General features: G+C 35.1%; 1 pseudogene; it reads right to left on the bottom strand.

Annotated features, from left to right (window-relative positions):
• LOC128778373 (annexin A11-like) overlaps window positions 1-19,742 on the bottom strand; it is a 124,689-nt pseudogene extending 104,947 nt beyond the window's left edge.
• Between the last annotated feature and the right edge of the window lie 365 nt (window positions 19,743-20,107).

Below are 20,107 nucleotides of genomic sequence, written 5' to 3'. Positions count from 1 at the left end.
AATGAATAATGGTAAACCACATAAAATGTTGTGATAAATAATACAAATAAAAACAATTCTATTTCAAGTAGTACTGAAATCATAACCATCTTTTGTGATTATGCACTTTCCCAAAAACTGAATATAGATAGGACTGTATAGTAAAGGATTTCATACTGAGAGGGGATCCTTATTTTAGATGAGGTTAAGCATCTTTGATATAGCACTCTCCTCTCACAGTACCAAGTTACTAAGGAATAAAAAGGTTTGATTAAATAAAGCTTGATTAAAGAATGCTTTTATTTCATCCCAGAATTGTACGCCCTAAGGAAAGACCCCAGTTGCCCTATGAAACTCTGACATTCATACCCACGAGTACATCATCCATCTAATTAGATAATGCTGGAAAAATAGACATTAGCACTGTCAACCAACATCTAATATATTTTCTAGTCCACGAGGAATATATTTACATATACTGTTGAATGATATATCGCTCCTTGATTTTAGTAGACTTTCATATTTTGCCACAATTCTATAATGCTTCGCTGGATTATATTTTAGGTATACTGCTTCTCCATAATCCATAATGATACTGGTCAATCTCATCAAATTTCAAAGCCACATAGATGGCATCTGTGAAGGCACACTATAAGTAAATAATCTGGATTAAGATGCTTTCATGTTTATGTTTCAGGGCAGAGCAACACATTTCTGTCCTTATTTCTAGGGTTTACATTAGTTTAAGCACTGTTTTCAAGTATTTAAATTCTGCAATAATTTATGTGTTGCCAACTTGACCCAAGGAGGGAAGTTTTTGCATAGGAGATTTTTAAGTTGTATTTATATGTATTGTATTTATTTTTCAGGAAAGCAAATTATCTTGTGAATAGAATATTTTAGAGTTTATTCATAGTTTGTAGAAAGGGAAAAGTAAGAGTAATATAGGATAAACATTTATTTATTTATTTATTTATTTAATTTAAAAAAAAATTATTTTGAGAGAAAGGGAGAGTAAACACACACATGCAAGTGGGGGAGGGGCAGAGAGAGAGAGAGAGAGAGAGAGAGAGAATCCCAAGCAGGCTCTGCATTGTCAACGTGGAGCCTGACTCAGGGCTCAGTCTCCTGGGACTTGATCTCATGGGGTTTGATCTCACAAACTGTGAGATCATGACCTGAACAGAAATCAGGAGTCAGACCCTTAACCAATTGAGCCACTCAGGTGCCCTAGGATAAACTTTTAAAACTTTGATTATATTTTGCTTTCATGTGTATAATAAATTGCAGAGAATTTACTGGCCAATAAAACACTTAGCAAAGTACTGATGCCCATAATTTAATAAACTTTCTAATTAAGGATGACTCGTTTAGTTAAAAGGAATATATTCCACAAATATATGCATTAGTCAGTGAAAAGTAAATTGATAGAATACTATTCTGTCTTTCTTCTGCTATAGCAACATTGGGACAGGGTCAAGCAGGGATCTTCAGCCTTTAGCTCAAATAAAGAATCGGCATTTGCCATCAGGAAAAGCACAGATCTTCATTGGTAGCTCATCTCACAGAGGTTAAGAAATAAAAATAAAAATAAATAAAGACTTTTTTTTTAATATGGGACATATTTTTATTTTTTTTAAATATGGGACATATTAGACCCAAAGACAGGTTTAGTGAAATTAAAGTCAAGGCAAGTTGGAAAATATATATACTGAAGCCAAGGAACCAAAATAAAGAAAAAATGTATATATAAAGAGTGAACAACATGTGGAACAAAGCAAAAAGGTTCACTGCGTGTAATTTAAGTTCAAGATGAAGAAGAGAGAGAAAATGAGGCAGAAGCAATATATCATTAATCAAGAGCTGATGAAACACTAATTCAAAGATTCAATAAATTCTTTTTTTTTAAATTTTTTCTTTATTTTTGAAGGAGAGAGAGACAGAGTGCGAGTAGGGGAGGGACAGAGAGAGAGGGAGACACAGAATCTGAAGCAGGCTCCAGGCACAGCTCAGCAGGCTCAGCACAGAGACCGATGCGGGGCTTAAACCCAGGAGCCATGAGATCATGACCTGAGCCCAAGTCTGGGGCTCAACCGACTGAGCCACCCAGTCGCCCCAAGGATGCAAGAAATTTTTAAAGGACCTGACAGGATAGATATATAGCACACCCCATATGAATGCATCATAATAGAACAAATGAAAACCTGAATCAGGAAGAAGCTTTGTCTAAAGTGGTCAGAGGCAAAAAAAAAAAAAAAAAAGACACATTATATTATTTTCAAAAGAATAACAGTAAGCCTGAAAACTGGCTTGTGAATAGAAAAGATGAAAAGTAGAAGAGAATGAAAAGACATTTTTAATGAACCAAAATTAAAATCAAGAAGAAATTATATTCCCAAAACCTCACCCCAAAATCCTTGCAAAATAAAACATTCTTCAAATGAATAAAAAATGAGTATTATTTTTCACTGTACCCCCCAAAATGTTAATCATCCTTTTAGCAGAAAAATCATCTGAAAGAGAAATAGGAGAATATAGCATGAAATAAACCACAACACAGGATATGAATATACAGATCAATAAAAAAAATGAATATTGACTATAAAAAAGATAAAATAATGCAGAATTAAAATTCATGAGAACAATAATAGCAAAGGCTACAATGAGGCAAATATAATTCAAGTGAACATAGGCTCTAGCATTATGCAAAATAACATAAAATATAATTATTTTAGTTAAAATATAATCCATTTTTTGCGTTGTAATCTCCAGACATCCCTCCAAAACATTATTTAAAAAATAAGAAATTACAAGTTAATATACAGAAAACAAAATAATAGTGAAGACTTGAATTTAAACGGACAAAAGAATATTCAACAACAACAAAAAAATGACAGGTCAATTACTAAACAAATAGTTTTATGGGCAATATGAACTAAATTATGTAAGTGATTACACAAAATGTAAATGAACGCATATTCAAGTAAAAGGCTGAAATGACCAGAGTAGGTAAAATAACAAAACCCATGGATTTGACATACACAGGAAACATACATAAGGAATGTTGGAGATAAATAAATGGAAAAAGCTGTACTTTTCAAATTCTAGCAATAACAACAACAACAAACTGATGAAAATGTGCTTGTATTTAATATAGTAAACTTCAATGTTTTTAAAAGTATCATACCATGTGAACAGAGAATGTAATTAAATTCAGCAGAAATGTTTCACAGTTCTAAATATGTATACACACAATAACATACCTTCAAACACTTAACTGACAGAGTTAAAGTAGATATAGAGAAATCCACAGTCACAAGAAATACTCTTTAAAATAACATATGGGTTGGGGTGCCTGGGTGGTTCAGTTGGTTAAGCAGCTGACTTAGGCTGCTCATGATTCTCATGGTTCATGAATTCAAGTCCCAAGTCAGGCTCACAGACTTTGAGTTCAAGTCCCAAGTCAGGCTCTCAGGTTTTGGATTCTGTGTTTCCCTCTCTCTCTGCCCCTCCCCTGCTCATGCTCACTCTCGCTCTCTCTGAAAAAAATAAGTAAGCAGTAAAAAAATAAAAAAAATAATAACACATGGGCCAAAGCATAAATCACAATGGAAACTAAAAAATGCTTTTACATAAATACAACGAAGGTAGTATATTATATTAATATTTGTCAAATGTCCCTAAAGCAGTATTTAAAAGTTTTTTGATTTAAGGGTATGTATTTATTTTTGGACTGCCATAATAAAATAGCATAAACTTGTGGTTTAAACAACAGGAATTTACTCCTCACATTTCTGGAGGCTGAGAAGTATACAATCAAGGTATTGGCTAATTGGTTCCCTGATTTCTTCTTGATTTCTAGATAGTTACCTTTTTGCTGTTTCCTCACAGAGTAGAGAGAGAAAGAGGAAGGAAGCTCTCTTATGAGGGCACAAATCCCATCATGAGAGCCCCACCGTCATGGCCTTATCTAACCTTAATTTCCTCCCAAGGACTCCACCTCCAAATACCATCACACTGGGTCTAGGGCTTTGTTGGACATGGTCACCCAGAGGACATGACTGCTGGTTACCCAAAGTGCTAGACCTGGCCGGTCAGAAGCTCCTGACCTTCTTCCTTGTGCTAGGAATGTATTTTCCTTCCATTATGCCTAAAGTAGGTATTTCTTCAAGGATGCAGTCTTGAAAAAAATAATGAGTTATTGGGATCATCTGCATATGTTGTATATGTGACTGAATCCTGTTAGGACGTCTCTATAAACTCTTAAGATTCTGGTGAACAAGTGTGGAGATCTAGAGGTCTCGCAGTGCCCAAGGCAAATCTCACATGTAAGTCCCCTTGCTTATTAAAATCACCACTTACCGATCTGGAGTGGTCAGCCCCTTTCTTCTGTCTTTCTTTGCCCTGTGTATACAGGGGCGAGTTTCAAATTTCATCCTAAGAACTCTTGAGGTTTTTCAACCACAAACTGGTAAAGGAGCCAGAAGACTAAAGAAATGGGTCTTGAGAAAGAGACATCCATGGGGGAAATCTCCAGTTGGCCATCGAACTGTCTGCAGAGTGAGGTGGTCCATATATCTGATGCTTGTGGATCAGCATATGGTATGGAGATACTTCCCAAATGCTGGTGGTTTTTCGAGGAACTGCACAGAGCACACTGTGGCAGGAAAAGGAAACACATAGCTATTATGCGGGCAGTTTGTTGGCCACCAATGCTCAACTAGAGGCTGAGCTGACACAGGAATTCAAAAGTCGGAAGAAGAGCTGAGGTTGGAGGATGGTTTGTAGTGTCCATTACTTTGCTGGCTTTGGGGCTAGCAGACAGGTGGGAGAGCAGGCTAGTAAGCTGGAGACCTTAGAGTGCTGTGTTGCAAAGCTAGGAGGGCACAAATGCCATGGAGTAAGGTCCCAGTACTTTTGACTGAGCTTGACTGGGACGCTAAGCGGTGGAATCTCTGGAAAACTTAGGAAGATAAAGAAGGAGGATGTTATAATGATAGGGCAATGGACAGAGTTCCGTGCCATCCGTCACCCTCAAGGCACAGGTGAAGAGCAATCACAGCTGGGGAAGAAAACAGGGAAAATAAAATTTCCTTTCCCTTGGGAGAGAAACAGTCCCAAAGCTAAATCCACAGATTTAAGCTTTTTGTAAAGGCACCATTACATTTCAAGGTACATATTTCTGCATCATTTAATGTTGTCGCAATAATCCTGTACAACAATACACCCCCAGACTTGGCAGCTTAAAACATTGAGCTTTTATTATTGTTCCCAAGAAAAATCTGGCTGACGATGGTGTTTCCAGTCTTAATCTGGTTTCACTCATTCATGCGCAGCCAGATGTTGTCCTCTTAGATGGCTCTGCGGATCTTGGTGGAGTTCTTTGGGGATTTAGTCAAATCTTTAAACTTCAGGCAGCCCAGCCCAGGCTTCTTAGTCTAGAACGGGGACATGATCATGGCAAGGAAGCCCTTTAAAATCTTTTAGGACTTTAAAACTAACACATTGTCGTTTGTTTCCCATTCTACTGACCAAGTTACAAATCTAGTGCAAATTCGAGGGTCGTGGAACTAGATTCCATCCTGATGGCCGGAGCTGAAATTTCATGGGACCAATCCTGCAAATACAGTAATTGGTGGAGAACTGTATCATTTTTATAATGAATTTATCAAAATGTTGTTGGGATGGGGTTTCTTTTGTGAAGGTAGAGAATGGAAGGGAATATGAGAAGCTTCCCTTGCTACTCTTAATGTTATGCTTCTTGTTCTACATGATGCTTATATGAGTGTCTTCAGTTTGGGAAATTAATGAAGCTATAAACTTCTAATTAGTCTGTTTTCTATATGTGTGTTATACCTGTTTAATAATCACTAAGAAGAAATAAAAAAATATATTATTGAAGAAGGATAATTCCACACGATGTGAGATGAATAAATTGTCCAAGCTGATGATTCTCTGCACACATGCAGAAATAACATAACCTTTATATTAAAAAAGAAGTAATAGCTATGGAGATCTCATGTAGGCCTAAAAGTTTGTTTCAAAAGCAAAACGGCATCCATTGCATTTCTAATAACCTCACAGAGAAGAAGTTTAACAAAAACATATCACTTCAGGTGCATTGCAATTGGAGTCATCTAAAAGAGAAATCTGTTGTTTATCAGTTTCCCCCAATTGAAATAAACATTTTCAGAGACAGTAATCGATAGTACCTAATATAAATACATTTTTTAAACTACCATTCTGGATAATAATTTATTTACAAACATGAACTAAGCAATTCCTGGGGTTAAAGGCAAACACTTGTTTGTTGCAAAAATGAAGGGACATTTAATAAAGTGAACAATATATGAATTACAAATATATAAGATGAGATTAATGGGAGGCATCCTAACTATTCAAGAGTGTAAGTGATTTCAGACCAACAAAGCAAATTATTTTAAGTCTGAGAGAAAAAAGCTTTTCCTCATGAAGACAGTTGATATCTACTCCTAGCAAGAAAAGCCCAAGGTCATGTATGGGTTCAAGATTCAAACTTACTTCATCCCATTTCACATGGACCCCTGTCTTCCTAATAAATCATGTAAAATTCCCTTGACATACCTAAATAGGCCACAATGTTAACTGATTTTTAACTCTGCCAGACCTGTAGCTGCAAAAAATTAAAGAAGTTTTCGGACGCTCAGCATTTCTTTGTCCTTCCCCTGGGCTGAGATTTTAAATCTCAAGAGTTTACTCTAAGAGTTACTCAGAAGCATTAGAAACAACTAGCCTTTTTCAATTCCATTTCTACAGGATATAGTAGCTGCCACGCAGGCGCCTAAATTCTAGTACATCTTTTCATCTACTTGGAATAGACGTAGAAATATGGCCAAATGCACAGCTATATATTGATCATGGGCGGTGCCAGTTACTTTACCCTGATCATACAAGTTCAAGTTCATACTAAGCTAGACCAATATATAATTAAATGCCGTGAACATAATTGCCAGAATGGGCCAAAAATTACCCTCAATATTGGCATTTGATGATTAGTAATAATAATAATAATAATAATAATAATAATGATAATACACTTTCAGTGTGATACTGAATGGCAAGAGTAAAATATGTAGACTCAGACTCTAATTGTTGTAATCTTTTGAAATATAATTTTGTTGGGTTTTAAGGGAAAATCATTCAGTAAGGCATTTTAGAGCATAATGGGAATTTTTAGTGTAAATCTTGTAGGTAGGAAAAACATGATTCAACTACCTAATTACATTCTTGTAGTGAGTCAAAAAGAGAAGAAACTTGAGTTAAAACTGGAAATGACTCAATTTGTGGTTCTGGAACACTATTATGAATTTTCTTTCTTTTTTCACTCTGATTTAATAATCTGCAAAAACATTCATTAAAAGCAAACATCATAATTATCACTTGATACAGTGAACATACTTGATAGAAACAGTAACCTCTTCCACTTGCTACATTATAAATCTCAATTTATCATTTAAGATCTGGTACTAATGTATCTCCCCCTGAGATGGATACATTTTCTTCCTTAAATGGCTCCAAAAACACTTTATAAAAATTTGTTTTTAATTTTTTTCACCTTGTACTGTTACTGTTTACGGATATTCTTACATTTCTTCTCTTCCCACCCTAATATAGTGAATAGAATATGGAATATATAAATCAAAATTAATATAATAAAGAAAATTTTGTAAGCTTACTTTTTTATAAAAATAACTTGGAGGAAAGATGTGAAATGAAAATAATTAAATCAATGGTGGCGATGTTACATATGTGTAGGTATATGTGTAAAAGTACCTACAAATATAATTAAAAAATGATTAAACATCAGAGATTTTTTTTTTTAGTTTATTTATTTTGAGAGAGACAGAGACAACACAAATGGGGGAGGGGCAGAGAGAGAGGAGAGAGAGAATCCCAAGCAGTCTCCCTGTTGTCAGCGCAGAGCCCAATGCAGGGCTCAAACTTAAGAAACCATGAGATCATGGCCTGAGCTGAAATGACGAGGAGGGAGCTTAACCAACTGAGTCACCCAGATGCCACTAGATATATTAAAAAAAAAAAAAAAAACTTTAATGTTTTATTTATTTTTGAGAGAGAGAGAGAGAGAGCCTGACGCGTGAGGCTTGAACTCGTGAATCTTGAGATCCTGACCTGAGCTGAACTTGGGCACTTAACTGACTGAACCACCCAGGTGCCCTCACCTTAGAAATCTTTTTAAATAACAATTACTAAACTAACCCCATTAAATCATATTTTCCAGAAATAGAACATTATAAAATATAATTGGGTCAGGGGCATGGCTGACTCAGTAGGTTAAGCATCAGACTTCGGCTCAGGTCATGATCTCATGCTTCGTAAATTCGAGCTCCACATCTGGCCCTGTGCTAACAGCTCAGAGGCTGGAGCCTGCTTCGATGTCTCCCTCTCTTTCTGCTCCTCCCCTGCTCATGCTCTGTCTCAGTCTCTGTCTCTCTCTCTCTTTCAAAATTAAACATTAAAAAAAGAAAATGAAAATAGGATTATTTTCCTATTAGGAAAATAATTAGGATACAATTATTATTAGGATTAGAAATTAGGATACAAATTAGGATACAAACCAAAATAAAATACAGATACATCTATATTTACGTATGTATAGGTTTATACATAGTTATTTATTTCTTACATGTGCACAATATGTATTAATTTTATGTGTATTGTACATACACATATACATACATACATACATACATACATGTGTGTGTGAGATAAAGGCAAGTATATATTGCTTATTGTTTATGTAGAGAGTGTCCTCTATAATAAAATATCTCTATTTCTTAACTGGATAATGTCTACATTTGATTAGCACTGTTTAATGATTATCAAACCCCCAATAAGGGAGGTGTTTTTACTAAATTAGTGATTGTGTTGGGAAATATGAGTCCTCTTTTCTCCTGAAAATTCCACAAGTTATTAAGCTGGGTAAGACGCACCAGGAGCCTTTATGAGTTTTTATTTTATTATCCTTTTAAATTTTGCTTTTGTATAAATGGATATCAAAAACTAGCCTTATGTATACACATTTGAAATGGGAGAATGAAGAATTTTGACATTACATAAACCACTGAGCCTGCATTTAAATAGCCACTGAAACCTTGACTCTTTAATAGGTGGTTAGTCATTCCTGCAAATAAGATTTTTCATTTTGATTCAATACAGCCGTCCTTTCCACAAAAGCCTACATTTCAGAACTTCTGATGGATTTGGCAGATCATTGAGAATTGCACTATATGAATTGAGAAATGTAGTAAATGTGTATTATATTTCATTGTCATTTTGTATAAATAATTTTAAATATGTGTGTCTTTTCTAAAAGATAATTGCATTATAAATATTTGCACTTAAAATTATAATTTCTTATGAATTATTCAAGAAAAAAAATGTATAATATTTTTGAACAGCCAAAAAGAATTTCCCTGTAGTTACTTAAATCAAAAACGACAAAATACATTTCCTTCAAACTTCCTGAATTATTTTATTCTAGGTTAAGAACCAGCATGATGAAGTTTATCCCCAAAGGTACTCAGTGGAAAAGCTATAAGCCATGGAAAATGGGGTTTAAATTCAAAGTGCCATCTCAGAAAGCATAATAAAAATAGATTTTCAGTCTGCCCCAAACACAAATAGTAATGCCATAAAATATGAAATATTGGGAGTATGGTATTGCCATCTTTAATTTTTATAGTGGGGTTTTTCTCAGATCTTCCTCTATGCTAGAAAATAACCTTATATCCTGTGAAAGTCATCCGCTTCTCTCAGCAGACCTAGAAACTTGGATGAAGTCTCAAAATATGTGAATGAAAATATGTGGTGATTTTGAAGATTAGACCACTGCAAATTATATTACTATACAAATAATTTAAGATGACAGAAATAATTGGGAAGGATCACTTGAAATGGCCCTTTCATGGAATAATTCAATCTAAATATAATCAACAAGGATTGAATTGAAAAGACCCAGACTGATAGACTTTATTTTATGGCTATAAGAACCCATTTCTTACCACTGGAAAACACTCAATCAAGGAGAAATCTCACATGTAGGCTACAGTGATTCATTGTTGCATCATTTTGCTGTCTACGGCTTGAAGTGACTCATCTAAATGAGGATTTTAGGTAGGGTTCAGAGAATGGGATTGGATCCACCTATAATAAGTATATTTGACCCTGAGTTTCCAGACCTATAACCAGAGTAATTGTGTGCCTGTGTGCACATGTATGTGTGTATTTTTGCGTGTATGTGTTTACCATGTTCTATCAGGGCACGACTCTATGATTCATTCCTTTGTTGCCGCTGCACCTTGTCTCATTCTTTCCCTGACGCCCATTTGTATAACATATATCATAAAGTCGTGTGATTTTTCCTTAACAAATACCAATAAACGTCTACGTTGCAAAACTCAAACAAAGCAGATTTGCGTTTTCAAGTCTCATCGTAATCACACATGTCAATAGTAACAGCGGCTCTGATACTATTTATGATGACCGAGTTCATGATAAACTTGCACTTGTGTTTTATTCAGTGAAATGGTTTCGGTTAAAGGGTGGGGAATTTTACATCATGGGGACTGCCATTTTCCATATTTCCATATTTCCATATTTCCATTAATTTGAAGGCTAGTTATTGTATATCAAATCCGGGCCTTATGGAATGTATAATCTGGTGGATTTCAATGAAAATAGTTGTAGTGAATTCCAAAAGAAATGATTCTCATTTTACATGGCTAATTAAGATTCTTCCTCAATTGTTCTTTAGTTATGTCACTAAATCTTTAGGTTGCAGCCAAAACAATTTTTTCAGGGGAGACAATTTCTTGTCTTTTATGTCCATATACTATTGAAATGTCTGCTCTTCATGAAAAGTTTCTCTGATTACAGATTTGTACCAAGCATCTAGAGTAATAAAGGTCAAATAATACACATTATATTATAAGGCAAGGGCTCTGGCTGCCAGGAAGTAGAGTTCTGCTTCCTATTGGTTTGGGTCTACTAACTCTGAGGACTTGTTTTATGTGGCTTTCCTATAGGGAGTAGTTTCCAAATAGAGGCCACTCTGTTGGAAAGCAATCTCAAGATCAATTTGGTACACACAGGGAGTGGATCTGAAGTTGCTTAAGAGCTCAACATTATTGGCCTCCTATTTGGAACATGCTAACTCATTTTGTTGGACATATTGAGACTAGGAATGTGATTTAAATTGCCCCCTGCCTCAGGCGCCTGGGTGGCTCAGTCGGTCAAGTGGCTGACTTCTGTTCTGGTCACGATCTCGCGGTCCGTGAGTTCCAGCCCCGCGTTGGGCTCTGTGCTGACAGCTCAGAGCCTGGAGCCTGTTTCAGATTCTGTGTCTCCCTCTCTCTGGCCCTCCCCTATTCATGCTCTGTCTCTCCCTGTCTCAAAAATAAATAAAACGTTAAAAAAAATTAAAAATAAATAAATAAATAAATTGCCCCCCTCCTCTTAAGGAGGAAAAGTGAAGTCTTAAACAGGGATGGTTTAATGCAATCATCACATACAGACATTCATATTTTTATGATTTTGTGCTCTTTACCCTGACCTAAGAATAGGGATGTTTCTGGTATGACAGCCACCTGCACATTTCCAAGATTTCAAATGTCCTATAATGTTTATAAGTTGATTATAAATCCTCAGATTCTATAATCTCTGGGGCCCCAATGAAAAAAAAAATGTTTTGATGCAATGTTTTAAGGGCATAGAAAATTCTTCTTTTTGTTGTTAGTTTCATTTATATGTTAATTAATTAATCAATATTTAATGTTTATTTTTTTAGAGAGAGAGTGCGAGTGGGGAAGGATCAGAGAGAGAGAGGGAGACACAGAATCCAAAACAGGATCCAGCCTCCGAGCCATCTGCACAGAGCCCGATGCGGGGCTCAAACTCATGAACCCTGAGATCATGACCTGAGCTGAACTCAGAAGTTTAACTCACTGAGCCACCCAGTGCCCCCCTGTGTTAATTCATTTTAATATTTGCATTTAGCACCTACTATATGCCAGGGAATCTCCTAATGGTGAGGGTATAGTGACAAGCAAAATAATAAACACTTTGTTTTTCAGAGCTTATTTTCCCTAGAGAAAAATAACATACAGGTAAATGAGTAATATACATCACTTTAATATTGGCAAGTGCAAAGGAAAAAATAAAGCTGTGAAAAATTGTAGAAAGTTAAGTAGGATGTAATTTTTGATAGAATATACATGGAATATACTTGATATTTAAGATGAAAAGAAAATGATTTAGGAAGCCATGCAAAGAAATGCAGATAACAATAGAAATAAATGTCATTATATTCACCAGATTGGTAAACTTACGAAGCTGATAGCGATTTTACAAAGCCATAACACCTAGTCCTGTCAGGAATCTGGGTAAAAGGATATACTTACAGTTTGCATGAATGCCACTTGTTACAGTTTTCTAGAAGCAATCTGGCATTGTAAATCATAGTTAAAATACACATACCCTTCATATGCGCAATCTCGCTTTTTAAATTTCTTTCTATAGAATTATGTACATGCGTGTATGTGTATGTACATGCATAAAAACATGTTAAATGTAATCATGCTTCATAGAAAAAAATAAAACAGAATTATTTTGAGGGGCTAGCAATGAAGGATTAACTGAGTAAAATGTGTTACATGTGCTCTATGAAGTATCAGTTAGTCAGTAGTAATAATGAATTAAAGCTATAGCAGTTGCCTTTAAGACATCTCCATGTTGTGTTTTCAGTTATTTCCATTGAGTCAAGATTGTATTCTTCTCTTGTCTATGATTTTGGAGCATTAATTCTGAAACAATAACTTTCACCCAGACCCTGTGATATCTCTAGGTCCTCATTACCCTAATTCAGAGGATTGGTACTTAAATTATAATATGGCAAGAATGAGAAGAGTAAACCATTATGTCAAGCCAATATGAATGGACATATTGTGATTTAGATCAATGGATAGAAAACTGAAGCCTAAGAAATGTGACAATGTGATATTCTGAGTGTACATATGCAGTATTCAGACTATATGTCTATAAATATTTCTGAGTGCAACTTAATGTGCAACAAATGGGAAAATATATATTTTTAATGGGAAATGTTAACCCCAAAACCTACCCTAGTTATGAATTGCAGGGAATCAGGGAGTCCTAGCTGAAGAATTGATTCTAAAGAATCAGAAAGAATTAGACGGAAAGAAAAAAAAAGAAAAAGGAAAAAAAAGGAAAGTTAATAGAGATTGTAAGAAGAATGTAAAGAAAGTCACATAGGAACCAGAAGTTAAGATATTGAAGGAACCCAAGGTTTATGTGAGTGGCCTTCGAGGGATATAGATGGTAGTATAATCTACCGTGGTTATGAAGAAACAAGTTTTTGAGAGAGACTCTCGGGTTTGTGAGAAAGGGCTGGCTAGACATTAAACGCGGGCTGATTTGTTTTTCATTGGAACTGAATGTGCTGTTAGGGCACATGGGTGGCTTTCTCCACATCAGCAAGAAGGCTGTTTTGCCTTTCTTTATCTTTTGTGTGTTCACTGGAGTGGCACTTTTAATTTCCGTCGAAGACTTTCTTTTGTATTCAAACTTGGCGAACTGGTAGAAGACCTAGCTTTTGGCCTATCTTGGCTTTCAACATGCCTTTCTCACTAAGCTTAATCATCTGTAGCTTTTGATTGAAAGTAAAGAGACAGGAGACTTTTCCTCTTCCTTGAACAGGTAGAGGCCATGTTAGGGTTACTAACTGGCCTCATGTCAATATTGTTGTCTCTCAGGAAATAGGGAAGCCTGAAGAGAAAAGGAGGAACAGCCAGTCAGTGGAGCCATCAAAACACATACATTTGTCACATACTTTTACCCTCTGATATGGGCACAGCTCATGGCATTCCCAAAGCTATTACAATAGTAGGATCAAAGATCACTGTTCACAGATCACCATGACAAATATAATAAGAAAAAAGTCTGAAATATTATGAGGATTACCAAAATATGACAGAAAGACATGAAGTGAGCAAAACGCTATTAGAAAAATGAGGCCAGGGGCGCCTGGGTGGCTCAGTAGGTTAAGCGTCCGACTTCGGCTCAGGTCATGATCTCGCGGTCCGTGAGTTCGAGCCCCGCGTCGGGCTCTGTGCTGACAGCTCAGAGCCTGGAGCCTGTTTCAGATTCTGTGTCTCCCTCTCTCTGACCCTCCCCTGTTCATGCTCTGTCTCTCCCTGTCTCGAAAATAAATAAAATGTTAAAAAAAAAAAAAAAAGAAAAATGAGGCCAATAGACTGACTCAATACGGATTCCCCACAAACCTTCAATTTGTAAAAATCACAATTTCCTGCAATAAATATAATACATCGTGCAACACAATGAAGTACGCCTCCATATTCCCTGTTCTGAGCCCATGCATGCAGGTCAAAGTTGTTAAAGTAAGAAGACAACAAACATTCCATGTGTACATAGTAGATTAAATGAATTACATATACGAGGGTTGCATGTAAGCGTTAAGTTATTTTCCCCCAATTGTTTATCACATTTCACATAAAAAAATAAATATAAAATTATCTTTTGGAGACGGACCTTTCAAATTGACATTATTTTGACATGTGGATCTGAAAATCTGTTTTTGTATCCCAAATCCTTTATGATGTGTGAAGTTTCTACTTACAAAATTATATTTATTCAAGTGAAAATATTTGCTGGACATTTTTAGTCTGAGTGTTTTTCAAATCCATTACATACTATTTTGAGAAACGGTAAGAAAATATGCAGTCAATGTAATTTCCTGGACGACGATGAAGCAACCTGACACTTCCATCAACTGTAGATCATGCTTGATATAGTCACCATTCTTACTTTATTCGAAGCAATGAACTTTTCTCAAACATTTAAATTTCTGAAATATGTGCATTTTGAAAAAGAGAGGCACATCCTTCCCCGGCCTTGAAGAAAAGACGAAAGCCTGTTTTTGTTTCACTTTGTATCAGGGTGTCTGAAATAATTGTGCTTCAACACCCCTTGGAAAGAAAGAGGACTTTGCATTCTCCTCCATCAACTGAAAGCAATGAAGCATCACAAAATCTGCCCATTCTATTAATAGATTTGCAACTGAAGCAAAAGAGATTCAAGGCCTTTTTAGATCTTGGAGAATTTTACAACAGTATCCCCAGCAAAAGACCGTAGGAAAGAGTACACCAACAAATTATACTTTTTATGGGATAGGAGATTTAGTGTGTTTATCAAAATCTTTATACCATGTGACACTTTTTTTTTATTTCTGAAGCTAACAACACAATGCAGAAATTCACCTTTACCCTGTATTTTTTAATTAAGAAAGAACAACATTTAAATGTCAGCATTCTTAAGAGAAAAAAAATGAACATGCTAATAATTCAAGAACATACAATTTGAAATGATTATAAAAACTAATTTGGATTTCTCTCCCATGACTGTAACATAATTTATTAGTTGTCAAAATAAAAACTTGTTTTGGGGGAAATAATGAGTTTAAACTATATCAATCAATTCTGTTTTTACCCAATTTCTCAAATATACATGCAAGCAAATCAACCAACCTTTGTAAAGCTTGAACTTAATATAATTATGGAAAGTACCTAAATATTACATCTTGGACGGCTCTGCAAAAATCCCAAAACTTAGCACAACTATCCAGCATATACTACTGGCTGAAGATGAAAGATTAACAAAAATATAGATTGAATTGTGTGGTCTCATATGAAATAGGATATTAATCAATTATGATTTCTAGTGGGTATTTGATTTTTCCTTTTTACATTTGTTCTCTTTTCTCACTAGCCAAAGGTTAGTGTTGGGTGAGATGGAATTAAATCCGGTCGACAACTGTGAGGGTGGTCTCAAAGGGATTAAATTTATGACTATCAACCCAGGCTATGCAGCAAAGTGTCTGAAAAAAATTTTTGTAACTATTCAGATTTAGGTTATTGTTAATATAAATATCCTGACAATGGTATACCTTCAGGGATTGAGCAAGGCAGGAGGAAATTTCTAGGGTCAATATACTTTGCAATGTTCACATGATTTTAATAAGAAGCCCACACTGAAAACCATTGCACTTAAACTATTCAAGATAGTCGCATCAATATTTTCGTGGTGATCGGTTCAGTATAGGCTTTCCTAAACCCATCAATGGGATGAGATGTGATATCTAGTCTGCAAAATCTGATTCAAAAGTGAAAATCAGTGTGCGACTCGGAACATTATCTGATAAGTCTGGAGCACAAATTGTTTTCCTTGCTCTCATGAATTTGTGTGTAAATATAGAACATGAAATTGTTTCAGTAACTCAGAGGACTAAGCCCGCACAAGGAGTGATGAAATCCCAAGAGAATCACAGAAATGTTAATTTCGTCTGAATAGGCATCACTTGCAGTGTATCTAACCTTGACCATTTCCAGTTGAGCCAACAGCAAACACCCTTCTTCCTTCTCTCCCTCTTTGATTTAAGTGACTATTCTCCTAACATTAAAATTAAATTACCTGATTTAAAACGAAAAATTCTTAGGCCTTATCTTGTCATTTAATTTTGCTGTTAATTTGCTTGAATCCTACATGCTATGCTCATTCTTAATTATAAATTGTATCTTATTCCTTCATGAGGACTGCTATATTTAATCTGGCCAGAAAAGAAAGCTACTCAAACATAGTACAGAATAAGAATCTGTAGTAATCTGACAATATGTCAGTAGCAAAATAGAAGGATCCCTTCCACAGTCAGAAAGTACATAGATACTTGAGAAGATTGCATTTTATTATCACCTTTATTCACCAAGATATCTGACATTTGATCTGTTTCACTGAGAAAAAACACAGAAATAAATATACGAAGTTAAATTATACACTTATAAATGATTTCTTACCTCAAAATAACTGTAATATTATTTAATTGAAAAATTTTTTGTGAAATTATTAGAGTATAAAATAATTACTAAAAATAATTGTCTTTCTATGTAAGTAACAAATATAACAAATTATTACATAAAAAACAAGTTTAAAAATATAAATTTGCTCACCATATGTATGACAATTAAAAATATATTATATATATATTTATACCTATTATATAGAGAGAGAAAGAGACAGAGACAGAGACATACAGTAAAATTATAGAAGCTTTAAGAAAAAGAGTGTTTTTTAAATATGTAGATGTGCATGGCATCAGAAAATGATCCATAATAAATGATCCATAATAAAATACATTGCCTGATTTTCACATACCACCAAGAACTAAAAAAAGTAACTAAAAATTAAACTGAGTGAAATATTTGCAATAAATAGACACATACATTAGTATCACTAAGCCTGATTAACTGGGATATGTTCAGAAGATATCAAGAGATATTTTGGAAAAAATGATAATAAATAGAATTTACACTATTCATTTTTGTAATAAAACACAATTTCTCCAAGAAGATACTCTTTTCAGTTATGGAAATTATGATATTTATGTTATAATTTGACATTATTATATTATAAGTAAAGTTTTCAGGAGACAGATATTCTCTTACACTGTGACAAAAGTCTATGCCAATAAAACTGAGTAAAATGAGGGGAGCCTGGGTGGCTCAGTCTGTTGAGTGTCCAACTTCGACTCAGGTCATGGGCTCAGGTCATGATCTCTCAGTTGACGAGTTCGAGCCCTGAGTAGGGCTCTGTGCTGATAGCTCAGAGCCTGGAGCCTGCTTTGGATTCTATGTCTCCCTCTCTCTGCCCCTCCCCTACTCATGCTCTGTCTCTCTCTGTCCCAAAAATAAATATAACCATTAAAAAAAAAGATTAAAACTGAGTAAAATGAGACAATCGGTAATACATATTATATAATCCCATCAATTATATACTTTGACTTGCTCCATTCCCTGTATTGTGTGTTATTATAGAACCCACACATATGTACCTACACATAATTTCTCTGAGTTTAGATTATACATGATTGATTTTTATACGGCTTATCCATATTTTTGAAATTATCTACTATATCATATCTTTAACTTGTATTCAAAATGAGCTATCAAAATGAATTATTCCTTCCCTTTGACTCTTATATCAACTATGTCAGTCTATCTCTAGATTCTACCTCCAAATTATGTTTGATTCTATTATTTTCTTTCCATTTTCATGGTTTCTTTCTTAATCCAGGCTCGTACTATTTTTAATTTAGACAACAGCTAAATCACTCACCTGCCATCTTCATCTAACTTTCCAATTCAATTCTGAGAATCTCATCAGTTCAACATACTGTCTTAAGTCGATGCATGCCTTAGTAAACCGGGCAGGCAAGGTCCCCGACTTCATGTAATTTAGCATTCGGTAATTCAGACAATATAGAAATAAACTACAGGAATATATTGATAAATATCTTATTTTGCACTGAGTAATGTGTTGTGAATTTAACTAAAATGGATATTAAAGAAAGGTGAGTGGGGGGATGGAAAAATAGATAAAAGGGATTAAGAGGTGCAAACTCCCAGTTATAAGATAAATAGGTCAAGGAAATGAAAAGTACAGCATGTGGAAGGTAGTCAGTAATATTGTAATAGCATTGTGTGGTCACAGAGAGTGATGGCACTTATCGTGGTGAGCAATGAGTGATGTGTAGAATTGTCAAATATGTTGTATATCTGAAATAGTGTACATCAATTATACTTCAATGAAAAAGTCATGTCAGATAAAAATAAATTCAGCAAAAGACTTCATCTAAAACTTGAAAGATATAAAGGCATAAAACATGCATATGCATTAGCAATTGATTTCATGTACATAAAACAGTATGCCAGTTGTCTGTAGTTTTGCACGTACTAGTGTGATCAGGTATCAGTGTCTAGAAATTATCAAGTAAAGAGTGAGTGGTATTTGATATGTTTAGAATAATAAAAAAAATGTCAGAATATGCAGGGTTTGATAGGCTATCTTAAGGGAATTATTTATACACATTGTCTAAAAACGATGGAAAGTCTTTAAGTACATTAAGAGGAGGCGGGATGAAGCCATTCTAGTCCATTTTCACAAATCATTCCCACCCCAGAAAAATACATGTGCAATTCTATTAACGTTCTTTGATGGGCATTATGTATTTTGTGTGTTTATTACTCACTTAGTTTTCATTCTCAGAAATCATTAATTTTAATAGAATCTACTTTTTAGATGTGGGGAACTTTTTTTTTTCTTTTTTGCTTCTGGGTTTTTGTTTGTTTATGAATTCTGTATTACCATTGTTGACCTGTAGACAAAATTTCTCCAAATTTAATGTTTTAGTTTTACATTATTTTGAATTGGTTCACCTCTTTTAGGAAATTCATATTAAATAGGTGACATGATAAGTAACATCTTTTGATTATTTTCTCTTTTCTTTCATCTTCCTTAGTATTCTTTCTTTAGGAGATGCGACATCTAATTTTCTAAGTAACTTAATGGAAACCAGTCATTTACCTTAAAATCAAAATTACAGAACGTCAGGAGCACTCTTGTATTTAGATGTGTGTGGTAGATGGGAGTCTGCCTGATTCACAGACCGCTGAGTAAAGCCAATTAGATCTGTTAGTTTCTTGGTTGGATTTTTCTTCTTTAACAGGTGTGGGGGCAGCAGGAGGCTGAAGGAGACTTCCTGCAGCTTTGGGGGCAATGAGGAACACGGGAGTGGCACCCATGGACCCTTTGCCGTTCTCACCATTTCCAAGGGCCATTGGTTAAGTTCCTTTCAGTTCTGACTTCCATCTTCTTGGTATGGAGCTTCATATCTAGTTGGCTTTCTACAGCTCCTTGTTTGATTGGAAGCCCCAGCCCTTGGTTCTATCCCCAGATTTCATGTTGAGAACTGCTGGTGGCAGCTGTAGTTCCCCTTTTGCTTGGAATTAGCCTGTGGCTGTCATTATTTGGGATTTGCTGGTACAATCCTTCCACAAACCCCAGAGTCCACATCTGGGGAACTGTTGGTGGTTACCAGCTAGAGCTGGACTGGGTCTGGGATCAGATTGGGTTCAATATGGGTTGGACTGAATCCAGTGGGAGTGAATATTATAAGGAATCTCAAAAGTCGATAAACCCGCAG

Source organism: Panthera pardus, unplaced genomic scaffold, assembly GCF_024362965.1.
Source record: "Panthera pardus isolate Hobbes unplaced genomic scaffold, ASM2436296v1 HiC_scaffold_2, whole genome shotgun sequence".
Classification (NCBI taxonomy): Eukaryota; Metazoa; Chordata; class Mammalia; order Carnivora; family Felidae; genus Panthera; species Panthera pardus.
The sequence above is the reverse complement of the archived record's forward strand: the minus strand, read 5'-3'. Positions and strand labels throughout refer to the sequence as shown.